The 14,740-nt window shown below is 41.4% G+C and overlaps 1 protein-coding gene across 13 annotated transcripts in view; it reads left to right on the forward strand.

Annotated features, from left to right (window-relative positions):
* The first annotated feature begins 4,625 nt into the window (after nucleotides 1–4,625).
* st3gal5 (ST3 beta-galactoside alpha-2,3-sialyltransferase 5) overlaps nucleotides 4,626–14,740 on the forward strand; it is a 61,431-nt gene continuing 51,316 nt past the window's right edge. For 11 of the 13 annotated variants that reach the window (XM_052010207.1, XM_052010211.1, XM_052010215.1 and 8 more), the window contains exon 1: nucleotides 4,693–4,982. The gene's annotated coding sequence lies outside the window, so the exon portion shown is untranslated. Of the gene's footprint in view, nucleotides 4,983–14,740 lie in introns of all 13 variants that reach the window. The other 2 variants (XM_052010210.1, XM_052010217.1) reach the window with 1 other exon arrangement.

Consider the following 14,740-nt stretch of genomic DNA (forward strand, 5'->3'; position numbering starts at 1 on the left):
CTTCTGGGGAAGGTATGACTTGTACAAAAGGGATGGGTTACACCTGAACTGGAAGGGGACCAATATCCTTGCGGGCAGGTTTGCTAGAGCTGTTGTGGAGAGTTTAAACTAGTTTGGCAGGGGGATAGGTCAGAGGATGGGGCAGTTGGTGTACAGGTTGATGCAGCGTGTAGAGAGGCTGTGAGGAAGGATTGGCAGTTGATAGAGCAAAATTGCAGTCAGTTGGATGGGTTGAAGTGTGTCTACTTTAATGCATGAAGTATCAGGAACAATGGCGATGAGCTTAGAGCATGGAACTACGATGTTGTGGCCATTACAGAGACTTGGCTGTCACAAGGGCAGGAATGGTTGCTGGATGTTCTGGGGTTTAGATGTTTCAAAGAGGACCGCGAGGGAGGTAAAAAAGGTGGTGGAGTGGCTGTGCTAATCAGGGATTATCACAGCTGCAGAAAGGGAAGACGTCCTGGAGGGATCGTCTACTGAGTCAGTGTGGGAGGAGGCTAGAAACAGGAAGGGAGCAATCACTTGATTGGGAGTATTCTATAGACCACCCCCCCCCCCCCTCCCCAATAGCAACAGAGACAGTGAGGAACAGATCGGGAAGCAGATTTTGGAAAGGTGCAAAAATAACAGGGTTGCTGTCATGGGTGATTTTAACTTCCCCAGAATGACACCTTCTTAGTGCAAAAGGTTTGGAGGGGACAGAATTTGTTAAGTGCCCAGGAAGGATTCCAGACACACTGTGTAGACAGAGGAATGACTAGACTGACTAGAGGAGGTGCCATTCTGCATCTGGTGCTAGGCAATGAACCTGGTCAGGTGTCAGATCTCTCGGTGGGTGAGCATTGCGGAGACAGTGACTGCAACTCCCTGACCTTTACTCTAGCCTTGCAGAGGGATAGGAGAAGATGGTATGGGAAGGTATTTATTGGGGGAGGGGGAATTATGATGCTACTAGGCAAGAACTTGGGAGTGTAAATTGGAAGCAGATGTACTCGGGGAAATGCACAAGGGAAATGTGGGCATTATTTAGAGATCACTTGCATGGGGGTTGTGGATAGGTTTGCCCCATTGAGGCAGGAAAAGGATGGTAGGGTGATGGAACCATGGTTGATAAGAGATGTGGGATATCTAGTGAACAGGAAGAAAGAAGGTTTGGAAAGCAAGGTTCAGACAGGGCTCTAAAGAGTTACAAGATAGCCAGGAAGGGGGTTAAGAATGGACTTAGGAGAGCTAGAAGGGGCATGAGAAGCCCTTGGCCAATAGGATTAAGGAAAACCTCAAGGCATTCTACTCGTATGTGAAGTGCAGCAGGATGATCAGAGTGAAGGTCAGACCGATTAGGGATATAGGAGGAAACATGTGCCTGGAGTCAGATGAGGTAGGGAAGGTCCTTAATGAATACTTTGCTTTAGTATTCACCTGTGAGAGAGACCTTGACACTTGTGAGGACAGTGCAAAACAGGCTGGAACATCTCAATGTTAAGAAAGAGGATGTGCTGGATCTTTTGATAAACATTAGGATAGATAAGTCCCTGGGGCCAGATGGGATATATCCCAGGATACTACGGGAAACGAGGGAAGAGATTTTTGAGCCCTTGGCGATGATCTTTGCGTCCACACTGGCCATAGGAGTAGTACCAGATGATTGGAGAGTGGCAAATGTTATTCTTTTGTTCAAGAAAGGGAATAGGGATAACCCTGGGAATTTTAGATCAATGAGTCTTATTTCAGTGGTGGGCAAATTATTGGAAAAGATTCTTAGGGACAGGATTTATGAGCATTTGGAGCAGCATAGTCTAATTAGGGATAGTCAGCATGGCTTTGAGGGGCAGGTCATGCCTCACGAGCCTGATTGAATTCTTTGAGAATGTGACAAAATACATTGAGAGTAGATCAATGGATGTGGTGTATATGGACTGTAGTGAGGTGCCTGATAAGGTTCCTCATGGAAGGCTCTTTCAGAAGGTCGGATGCATGGGATCCAGGGAAACTTGGCTGTGTGAATTTGGAATTGGCTTGGAAGGCAGAGGGTGGTTGCAGGTGGAAAGTATTTTGCCTGAAGGTCGAAGATCAGTGGTGTTCCACAGGGATCCATTCTGGGACCCCTGCTCTTTGTGATTTTTATAAATGATTTGGATGAGAATGTGGACGGGTGGGTTAGTAAGCTTGAAAATGACATGAAGGTTGTTGGTGTTGTGGATAGTGTAGAAAGTTGTTGAGGGTTACAACGGAAGATTGATAGGATTCATAGCAAAGCCGAGCTGAGAAGTGGCAGGTGGAGTTTAACCCAGAAAAGTGTGAAGTGATTCACTTTGGAAGATCGAATCTGAAGGCAGAATTCAGGGTTAATGGTAGGATTCTTAGCAGTGTGGAGGAACAGAGGGACCTTGAGGTCCAAGTCCATAGATCCCTCAAAGTTACCATGCAAGTTGATAGGGTTGTTAAGGTGTATGACATGTTAGCCTTCATTAGTGGGAGGATTGAGTTTAAGAGCCATGAGGTAATGTTGCAGCTCTTATAAAATCCTGGTTAGATCACACTTAGAATATTGTGTTCAGTTCTGGTCGCATCACTATGGGAAAGAACGTGGAAGCTTCAGAAAGGATGCAGAGGAGATTTATCAGGATGCTAACTGGATTGGAGAGCATGTCTTATGAGGATAGGTTGAGCGAGCTAGGGTTTTTCTCTTTGAGTTGAAGGAGGATGAGAGGTGACCTGATGGAGGCGTACAAGATGATAAGAGGCATAGATCAAGTGTACAGCCAGAGACTTTCCCAGGGCAAAAATGTCTAACACGAGGGGGCATAATTTTGAGGTGATTGGAGGAAAGTACAGGGGGAATATCAAGGTAAGTTTTTGTTTTACAAAGTGGTGGGTGCATGGAATATACTGCCGGGGTGCTGGTAGAAGCAGATACATTAGGGACATTTTAAGAGACTCTTAGATAGGCACACGTATGACAGACAAATGGTGTGCTATATGGTTGGGAAGGGTTAGTTTGATCTTAGAGTAGGTTAAAAGGCTAGCACAACACTGTGGGCCAAAGGGCCTGTACTGTGCTGTAATGTTCTATGTTCTTTCTCTGCTACATTGACAACTGCATTGGTGCTGCTTCCTGCAACCATGCTGAGACTGTCAATTTCATCAACTTTGCCTCGAACTTCCACCCTGACCTCAAATTTACTTGGTCCATCTCTGACACCTTTCTTGATCTGTCTCCATCTCTGGAGACACATTAACCACTTTGCTCCTTATTTTTCCCATTTCCTCTGTCTGCCTCCATCTATCATTCATCTGCCACTGCCTCCCTACTCCACCCCCACTCATCTCCACCACCTGGCACTACCTGCCTGTCATCTTGAACCTTCCTCAGTCTGCAAACTGCCTCAATCCTTCCTCGCCACTCCCCTTCTCTTTATACTGGCCATCTTGCCTCTCCATTCTCAGTCCTAATACAGGGCTTCAACCCGAAATACTGACAATTCCTTTCCTGCCACAGTTGCTTCTCCACCCACTGAATTCTTCTAGCTGATTGTTTGTTGCTCCAGATTTCAGCATCTGCAGTCTCTTGTGTCTCCACTAAGGCATGTTACCTTGTTTTTCTGCAACACTGGGATGATAGTGGTCTTCAGGTGGGAACCTCAGATTGGAGTAGGAAATGGTTAGAGATGGCTGCAAATAATCCTGCCAGTTGGTCCAAGCAGATTCTAGCCACCACGAAATGCAAGAGGAAAGTACACCAGTAAATGATTGGACCCTTAGGAGCATTGATCTACAGATGGATCTTAGGGTGCAAGTCCACAGTTCCCTGAAAGTGGCAACACAAATGGATAGGGTGGTAAAGAAGGCATACAGCATGCTTACCTTTGTCAATCAATCAGGGTATTGAGAATAAAAGTTGGGAAGTCATATTGCAGCTGTATAAAACTTTGGTAGACAACATTTGGAGTGTTGTGTGCAGCTGTGGTCACCACACTATAGGAAGCGTGCGGAGAATTTGGAGAGGGTGCAGAAGAGGTTCACCAGAACGTTGCCTGAATTGGAATGTATTAGCTATGAGGAGAGATTAGACAAACTCGGATTGTTTGAGGGGAGATTGGAGAATAAGTGTGTAAAATTATGAGAAACATAGATTGGGTGGATGGAGACACAAGAGAAACTGCAGATGCTGAAATCTGGAGCCAGGAGAAATGAACTGCTGGAGGAACTCAACGTGTTGAGCAGCATGTGTTGGGGAGAAGAACTGTCCACCTTGCAGATCAAGACCCTGCATAGTTTAAGGGGGGAGGGGTGAGGTTAAAGGAGATTTGCAGAACTGCAGCTGCGACAGGTTATTCTGATCTGCACTTCACCATTTTCCCCTGACAAGGAAAGCGCTTTAATCCTCTAGCGATTAGAGCCAGAGGATTAATCGCCAAAAACCATTGACTGCGGAGACCATTGACCTCCACGCTCCTTCATCCTTGCACCTCTCTCATCCCGACCCCACCCTCCGCGTCACCACAATATAAAAAAATCCCCGACCCTGCCTCCGGCGGCGCCACCGATTGGATAGCGCAGACGCCCATCAACGGTCGAGTCACAATCTTGGTGAAGGATCAGTCCCTCGTCTTGTGTCCCTCGCCCCGCCCACTTCTCTCGGGCGACGGCGGTTAGTCCACCTCCCCCAATGCCGCCATCCCCCTCCTCCCGTTCTCCCCTCCCCCGGTGCAGTCTGCCAGTGGTCGGCCGATGGAGATGGCCGTCGCCGATGCACTGTGTACATTTTAATTCGTTTGATTTTAAAGTTCACCAATGCATTTATGGCCGGGGTTGGTTGCCAGTCGATGAAGAGGCTTTTGTTTTCCACTGAGGGTTAAAATAATCACGAGGGGTGGGGGAAAAGGAAAACATTTTTATAAAACGCTTACCTCTATTATTAACACAAAAATCCGTTTTGAGTCTCTTATTATGAGGAATAAACGGAATCACTCGCGAAGGTAGGTTATGCGCGGCTTGTTTTTTTTCTTTTATCGTTTAATTTTCATCCCTAATTTCCTCACCTTGTGTTAAAATTCGACCCGACCGCTCCTCACCGCGTAGTTTTTAAATTATCCTTTTCTGAAGCAGAATAAAATGTAAGTAGGTTGAAGGATTTTAGTGTTAGGGAGGGGAAAAAACACGAAACACTGCGCCTTGTTCTTAATATTTTGGGCATTGGAATGCATTTCAAGTTAAAAAATCGGCATGAAAAGCTGTATTTCGTCAAATAATTTTTTTATTATTGACGTACGATTTTCAAATAGATTTTGCATTCAACTGGGGGAAATGTGTTATCGAGCCGGGAGTGTTGAAATTGTATGTGAGGCGGACGAGACACGTTGTGCAAATGCTTCATCTGTACCAATGGCTGAGACCTCAAAAGATGTACATCACATCAACCGGCTAATCTTTTAGACTTACTTTAACGACATACTCTTTTTTAAAAGAAAGCACCATTTTTATCTTCGCCTGACAGCTATTGCTTGTTAATTTCGAAGTGTAGTCGAGGTAAGGCAGTGCTAATATGATAATTGTTCGGTCAAAAATGCATGTTTTAATTTAACAAGTTGGAAAAGATTTTGGTATTTGATAGTACTGCAACTATTTTCTAGCCTTTACTTTTTTCATCTTTCCAAACGGTGAAGATGACGCACGATATTGTGCTTTTATGCTTTTATCAAGGTTTGTTTTAATTTGATAAATTAGTGTAAGGTTATGAAAGATCATCAACTTGACCCATTGGATATCTCCAACATTTCCTGTTTATTTCAGATTTCTAGTGTTTTGCTTTAAGGTTTTTTTTAAATTTGTGTATGGTTTAGCGTGTCTACAAGAGCAATTAGTGAGCTTCGAATCATCTTTTAATTTGTGTATCATTGATCAAGATGCTGTTAGTTATATTAACACATGCAAATATCTCAAACTTGGACAGTTCATGCGTATATGATTTAAGGACTTTTGGCTCATTTGCCTCATCTGGTTCCAATCTTTCTTCCCCACCCCCACCCCGTGTTGTGGTCTAAAATATTTCTAAATGCTGTAGGTTGCTGAACTCTTTTTGTCAATTATAAGATTAACCTAATGCCTCAGTGGTCCAGATACAGGGAAAGATGGCAGGAAGTGAAAATGGCTGAAGCACCATCTAAAAGCTCAAAGTCATAAAATGGAGAGCCTATGTACTTGTAAGAGATGAGAGTAAATTCCTCAGTTATATGGTGCACCCTTTCATTCCAAGTAACCTTGGAATTTACTCTTTTTCTTATCTCTTATGACTTTCTGAACTTCTAGATGGTGCTTCAGCCATTTGCACTTCCTACCATTTTGTAGCAAACTTCCACTTCAGTGGATGTATTATGACATGTTGAATAAAGTTTGAGGCGATACTCCATTTTTAAATTAGTTTCCCATGCATTCAGAAATTAATTTATATAAATAATTGAAATTTCCTTATTGAATTGTAAGCTTGCATAAATACATACAGCATACGCAGTGTGCAATGTATATTTATTGTGAGGTAAGGTAAGATATCTTAGTCACATGTACATAGAAATACAGTGAAATGCATCTTTTGCATAGTGTTTGGGGGCAGCCCACAAGTGTTGCCATGCTTCCAGCACCAACGCCGTACGCCCACAACTTCCTAACCCGTACGTCTTTGGAATGTGGGAGGAAACCAGAGCACCTGGAGGAAACCCATGCAGACACAAGGAGAATGTACAAAATCCTTACAAACAGTGGCCGGAATTGAACCTGGGTTGCTGGCGCTGTAATAGCGTTACGCTAATTGCTACACCACCCTGCCTGCCCCATAACTACTTAAATACTGGGTTTGATAGGTGCAACTTGCTCAAATTATCATGCTTCATAACTTTGTTCTTACAGTTAAAAATGATGTTTTAATTTGACAAAATCGTGATATAGGAAGGTAGTGTAACGGTTAGCGTAACGCTATTACAGTGCCAGTGATCTGGGTTCAATTCCCATCGCTGTCTGTAAGGGGTTTGTACATTCTCCCCGTGTCTGCGTGGGTTTCCTCTGGGTGCTCCAGTTTTCTCCCACATTCCAAAGACATACAGGTTGGGAAGTTGTGGGCATGCTATGTTGGCGCCGAAAGTGTGGCGACACTTGCGGGTTGCCCCAAAACGCTATTGCAAAAGGTGCATTTCACTGTGTTTCGATGTACATGTGATTAATAAAGAAATGTTTATATCTTGTATATATCTTCTATCACTAACAATGGAAAATGTATGGTGCTTTCACATGTATTTTGTAATCTTTGAATACAGACTTTGAATTGCACAAAGTTGCTGATCTGCACTTATTTTTAGCGATATTGTATGTGGTAAAGGTATTATTTTAATGATTTGCTTGAGGTTTGCTCATTGGAGGGGCGAGAAGCATATTACATATTGATTGTTAGTCTGAGAATTCACAGCCTGGAACTTTTTTGAAATGTTGGCACATTAGTGAGCATTGTAGGTAGTTGCCCTACTATTTTCTGAGTTCAGTCTGAATGTGGGCAAAATCCAATCAGGCTTGCAGAGCAGCACAACTCAGAACTTTTTGAAGAAGTGGTACATGGGTGTAATTGGGTGGCGCAGGCTCATTGGGCCAGAAGGGCCTGTTACCATGATGTATAACTTTAAGTTATTGAAACCCAAACACATGCCACAAATGAAATTACTGAAGGGCACTGATACTAAAATACTGCAAACTATTGCACTGTAGTAGGATCTCTGTAAATCATACCTTGTGTGCTTTAACCCATGGAATGCAGCTGTTGACCTCTCCCTTCAGTGGTCAATTCTGTTTGCAGTTGCTTTGCAAGTTACCTTTTTAACTCGACACATACTCTAGCTCAATACAAAACTCACCAATGCCAACCACTTAGTTATTCCGCCTTTTTGAGTTTTGCAAGGTGTCCCTTACGAGATTTTAACCCTTAACTGCAGCTGTTTCTCTCTCAGCATTCTACCAATAATCCAAAAATACCGTGATAATTTGATTATCACAACCTTCGCTTTTGGTTATACCATCTCTACTGTATTCCTATAGCCCCTATAGGAATTTTTGATGCCCAACCATTAAACACAACAAGGATACTTTGGTTTTTTTTTGAGATTTTATCAGCAGTCTAAAACTTGTTAATGTTTTCGCTGATATTCACATGTGCAAGTATCCGATGATGACAGAACTAAGCACATTGCCGTTATTTATGCAGCAGCTTGTTACTTCGACATTGTCATGTAGCATGGTGTTAAATTAAAAGCTTGTCTAGGTCAGCCAGTTGAGTGCGTCATTTAACAACCTTGCACCCAACGTCAGTAAAACCAAGGAACTGATAGTGGACTTTAGGAAGTGGAAGTCGGGTGAACGTGCACCAGTCCTCATTGAAGGATCTGCAGTGGAAAGGGTTGGCAGTAAAAGGGTGACCAGATCCTCGACTTACCAGGAGACTACAGTCAATGTGGATCGGTAATAACATCTCTTCCTCACTGACAATCAACACGAGTGTACTTCAAGGACACGTGCTTAGCCCGCTGCTCTACTCTACACTCATGACTGTGTGGCTCAGTATAGCTCAAACGCCATCTAAAAATTTGTTGGTAGAATCTCAGATAGCAACGAGGAGGTGTGCAGGAGTGAGATCAGCTAGTTGAGTGGTGTTGCTACAACAACCTTGCACTCAACGTCAGCAAAACAAAGGAATTGATTTTGGACTTAAGGAATGGGAAGTTGGGAGAACACACATCAGTCCTCATTGAGGGGTCTGTGGATTGATGGATGAGTAGCTTCAAGTTTCTGTGTGCCGACATCTTGGAGGATCCATCCTAGGCCAAACACATTGATACAGCCACGAAGAAGGAATGTTAGTGGCTCTACTTCATTAGGAGTTTGAGGAGATTTGCTACATCACCAAAGACTCCTACAGATTTCTATAGATGTATGGTGGAGAGCATTCTGACTGGTTACATCACTGCCTGGTATGGAAGCTCCAATGTGCAGGATTGCAAGAGTCTGCAGAGGGCTGTAGACTCAAGCCACCTCCATCACAGGCACAACCCTCCCATCATTGATATCTACAAGAGGAAATGTCTCAGGAAAGTGGTGTCCATCATTAAGGACTCACCACCACCACCTGGGCCATTACCTCTCCATTTGCTGCCATCAGGCAGGTGGTACAGGAGTCTGAAGACCCACACCTTGGGGTTCAAAAACAGTTTCTTCCCCACTGTCATCAGGTTCTTGAACTGATCTGAAAAACCCTAATTCTACCTCGGGCTATATTTCCCTCAACTTGCACTAATGTTATTGTTTATTTTTGTTTACCTTGTGTTATGTATAATTTGTAAATTTAAGTTTGTAATTTGTAATGTACATGCTGCTGCTGTAAAAGAAAAAATAATTTTCATGGCATTTGAACTCTGGGTATATATGCCCATGACAATAAGCTTGAACTTGAAATAGTTTAGGATTTCCTCTCCACTTGTATATTCTGTTTGAAAGGTTCAGCACTGACACTGGGTCCCACAGCACCCTGAGGATAGGAATTTTGGTCAACCTTTTGATCAGTTTTTCATTCCCCATGAGTTAGCATTCTCGCTATAGACATCAAGGTTTGGAACAATATAGTTTTCTGTGTTTTTGCAGAACAACTTTTTGTTCAGTTCACATTGCAACTTGTGGTTTTAGCACACTTCATTCACAAGACTATTTTCAAACTGGAATAATTTCTCCATTTATATCAATAACATGTAAAAACGTATATTTGCAATCTCATAACTAAAACTTATTGAAAGAGTGTGCTTTACTTTGTACTCTGCTTTATTTATGTTGGTTACTTTTTTGAGAAAACTATTTCCCAAAAGTTATCAGCAAAATCAGAAATGTGACATTTGATTTCCTGAGCTGAAGATAAGATTTCTTCATTAGTCACATGTACTTTGAAATAAACAGTGAAATGTGTTGACACATTTTTGGCACCAACATAGCATGCCCTTAACTCCTAACCTGTATGTCTTTTGGAATGTGGGAGGAAACCCACGCAGTCATGGGGAGAATGTACAAACTCCTTACAGACAGCAGCCACAATTGAATCTGGGTCACTGGCGCTATAATAGCGTAACCACTAACTGCTAATTGGTATTGGTTTATGATTATCACATGTACCAAGATATAGTGAAAGACTTTTGTTTGTGTGCCATCCAGACAGATCATTCCATACATAAGTACAATGTAGTAAAAAGGAAACAGGATATAGTGTTACAGTTACAGAGAAAGTGCAGGTAGATAAATAAAGTGCAAGGGTCACTAGGTGTTAGATTGGGAGATCAAGAGTTCACCTTTCAGCATGTGAGAGGTCCATTCAAGAGTTTGATAACAGTGGGACAGAAGCTGTCCTTATTCCTGGTGGTATGTGCTCTCAAGCTTTTGTATCTTCTGCCTGACAGGAGAGAAGAGAGTGACCAGCGTGGGAGGGGTCCTTGATTATGTTGGCTGCTTTCCCAAGGCAGCGGGAAGTGCCGACAGTCAGTGGAGGGGAGGTTAGTTTGTGTAATGGACTGAGCTGCATTCACAACTCATTGATAGTGTGAAAAGTTGGGGCGAAAGCAGCAGTCTCAGGTTCCCTACTTGCTTTCTGGACAGTACTGACTTCTTAATATTCAATTCCATGTGCTCTAAACTTGTTGATGAAACTTCTGTGTGAGACCTTATCAAAAGCCTTCCAAAAATCCAAATACACTTCATTGACTGGCTCTCCTTTATTCATTCTAATATTAATGTCCTCAAGCAACTTTACAATGGTCAAACATAATTTTTCTTTTATAAATCCATGTTCCTGCTCAATCCAATTATTCTCCAAGGTGGTGAAGGATCTCTGACCTAAAATGTTGACTCTGCTGAGAACTTCCAGCATTTTGTGTTTTTATTCTTTTCAAGGTGTTTTGTTAATTACATCCTTCATTATAAATTTCAGCATATTCGCTATTACTGACATTATAATAACAGTTGATGGTCCACTGATTTTGTTTTTTCCTCTCCCTCCTTTCTTAAGTAGTGAGCACACATTTACTACCTTCCAATGCATAGGAGCAGTTCCAGAATCATGTGAATTTTGGAAAATGATAAACTAAGCATCCACTATTTCTATAGAAACATGTTTTAAAATTCTGGAATGTCAGTCATTGAGTCCTTGATATTTATTGGCTTTCAAGCTCACCAATTTCTTTTTTTTTACACCAATACTTGTTACCTTCAGTTCCTCAGTGTACCAGCTCCCTCGTTTTGTAATGTTTCTGACAAGTTTATCTAGTTGTAAAGTAAAAGACAGCAGCTGCTGGAAATCTCAAAGACAAATGCTGGGAATAGTCGATCAGGCAGTATCTATGGAGCAAGAAACAAGGTTACTTTTCTTGTCTGTGACCTTCTGTTTGTTGTGATGAAAATTCATAGACCTGAATGCCAATAAGGATGACAAACAACACCTTGGAGGGATGCTGTCTAGGGCAGTTGTAGGATAAATGACTGCACAGCTAAACTTTGGAGGTACAGTGCTCTTGGGGATATTTGACAAACATGATGGGAGCAGGACATTTCAGCAACTGCAATTCTGAGTTCCTATGTGGTGGGTTGTTGCCTGGGTGTCAAGGTAAAGAATATAAGTGGCTACAAAACATTTTTCTAGGATAAGATGTTCTATGGGAGAGCCAATTATATTGAAAGGAATAGGGTGAGTTCCTGGAGCAAGACAGGAAGTTTAAAAAAAATAGGACACTATAATCTCTGGATTGTTCCCATTCCCATATGCTGGTGAATATAGGATGGTTATAATATTTGAGCCATATTATTGAAGAAAGAAGGAGCTGAGTCCAGAGTCCTTATGGAAGGTTGCTAAGGAATGGTTGTAAATTAAGAAGGGATGGGAATATTATGGAAAAATTGAAAATAACTAAGATGCTCAGTGAAATGAGAGAAACAAACAGCATCTGTGTAAAGATAAGAGAAGTCAGACAGGGAACCATTGCAAAGCTGTTTAAAATGGGATTGAGATATTTCTACATAATTTATAGAGGATGGTAATTAAAATTGTTGTGTTAGTAGTAAAAGTTGCAAGGGACTGTGGTATGGTTCTCTTACTGGTTTCCCAACTCAGGTTGATTATGAGTTTAATTTTCCTTAGTAAAAGGTATGCATAAAAGATGTGAAAGGAATAAAAGGGGCATGACTGTATTGAATAAAGAAAAGATTACAATTTTGTATTTCTATATAGTTGAAGGGTTAAAGACAATCAATTTGTTTGAAATGGATTTCTAGGAGGTATTTAATAAAATGTTTCTCTATAAGCCACCATTAGTTAAAGTAGCTGCTCATGCCATTGAGGAAAAAAAGTTGTTGACCTGGTTAGCTTAGTGGAGTGGGGTGATACATGGGCATAATGGTCAGGTACTCTAATTGCTAGGATGTTAATAGTGGAACCTCGTGCAATTCTCTGATGAGAACTCAAGTTATCACTATATTTATTGACTTGTCAGAAAGCACCATAGTGTAACCAGTTTTGCCAAAATGTAGAAAGATGGAGTTTGTATACTTCTATAAGATCTCCCCTCATTCTTCTGGAGTGCAGGAGAATGAGTGGAGATCTTATAGAAGTATACAAAATTATGAGGGATATGGATAGGGTGAATGCATGCAGACTTTCCCCCTCAGGTTGGGTGAGACTAGAACTAGAGGTCATAGGTTTTGGGTGAAAGGTAAAATATTTAAGGGGGATCTGAGAGCTAGCTACCTCACTCAGAGGGTGGTGCGAGTGTGGAATGAGCTGCCAGCGGAAGTGGTGCCTACAGGTTCAATTGTAACATTTAAGAGAAATTTGGATAGGTATGTGAATGAGAAGTATGGAGGGCTATGGTCGGTGTGGGTAGATGGGACTAGGCAGAAAACCAGACAGGCATGGACTCGATGGGCTGAAGGGCTTGTTTCTGTGCTGTAGTGTTCTATGACTGTCTGGGCGTAATTGTAGACAATGTAGGTGAAAGTATTAAATCACTAAATATTAATAACATAAATGAACGGGCAAAACTGAACCAGAGGTATTTCGATACAGTCTGGTTTGAGGTCATTCACTGCTGACCCAAAAAGCACAGATAATGCTAAAGGATGTAAAGCTAGAGATCTGGGTGACTCTTGCATATACATCATTTATAGTAACATAGACAAGTGCAGACTATAATAAAAAGCTTAGAATTTTTTTTCTGTAGGACGAAAAAAGGTTTAATGATATGTTGCAGTGATGCAAAGCCTTCGATGGAAATGCACTTTGGGAAGGATATGAGGGTATTGCAGAGAAATTTGTGTACATTTTACCAGAATATAAAAGATTACACAAACTAAGGACATAAAAAGTCAAAGGGTAATTTATTTTAGTATATTGGATAATCTGATAGTTTTTAGTAATCTTTTTTCCTGTTTGGGCAAATGTAGAACTGGTGGATAAAAGTTAACCTGTCAGGAACAAAGTTGGGAAATGTAAAGAACTTTAGACCTCTGTCATAAATGACATTTGAGGCTGTGTTCAATTTTGATTTTTACTCTGATGGAATTTTTAAACTGGATAAGGAATTATAACACAAGTGGTTACATAAGCAGATAACAAATGAGAGCAGCATTTGACTAGTCAAGCCAGCCAACTATTCATCACTATCAACTCCATCTTCCTGCATTATCTCATATCTTTCTTTAATCTCCAGAAATCAATTGATGTTCATTTGAAATGAGCTCAGTGACTGAGCCTCCACAGCCTTTTGGGGTAGATAATTCCACAATTCACCCCCCGCGCGAGAAAATACTTCATCTCGGTTTTAAATGGCTAACACTTAATCTGAGTCTGTAACCTCTAGCTGTAGAACCCTTGGGCAACATCCTCCCTAATCTAGATGTAAGAATTTTGTAAGTTTCAATTGTACCTCCTCTCATTTTCCTGAACCTAAAGATTACTGATCTTGTTTGCTCAAAATATCTTGTACAGCAAACCTGGTATCCCTGGAACTAGTCTAGTGAATCCAGTCTATCCTCCTGTGGCAAGTATACCTTTTCATTTAAGGAGACCAAAACTGCACACACTACATCAGGTGCAATCTCGCCAAGACCCTATAAAAAATGCAGTAAGACATTTGCTCTTGATCTTAAATCCTCTTGTAAAGGTCACTGTTATTTGCATTTCTAATTGCTTATGGCACCTTCATTGTTGTCTTTCAGTGACTTGTGTATAAGAATAAGTATGTCCCTTGGAATATCAACATTACCTAATGTCTTGCCCTTCTAAAGAATACGATGCTTTCCTGTTTATGTACCAAAGTGAATATCTTCACATTTTGTTACATATATTGCATTACCTTGTTCTTTTCCACTCACTCAGCTGAATATGTTCCCTCAAATTCTCTCTTACATTCTATTCACAAATGGTTTTGGTTTTGTATCATCAGCAAATATGAAAATATAACATTTGATCCCCTCAGTGACATTGATGTACATTGTGCAAAGCTGAGCCCAGTTACTGGCCCAGGTACCTCACTAGTCACAGCCTGCCAGCATGCCTCGGGAAAGCAAAGAGTGGGAATAATGTCATAATTAATGTTCTCAACCTATTAAGAAGTACTTCTACATCTGGAAATGGAGAATGAAGATGTGTAAGTGGATCACGATGCTAGTTATGGAA

The sequence above is a fragment of the Pristis pectinata genome, chromosome 2 (assembly GCF_009764475.1).
Source record: "Pristis pectinata isolate sPriPec2 chromosome 2, sPriPec2.1.pri, whole genome shotgun sequence".
NCBI lineage: Eukaryota > Metazoa > Chordata > Chondrichthyes > Rhinopristiformes > Pristidae > Pristis > Pristis pectinata.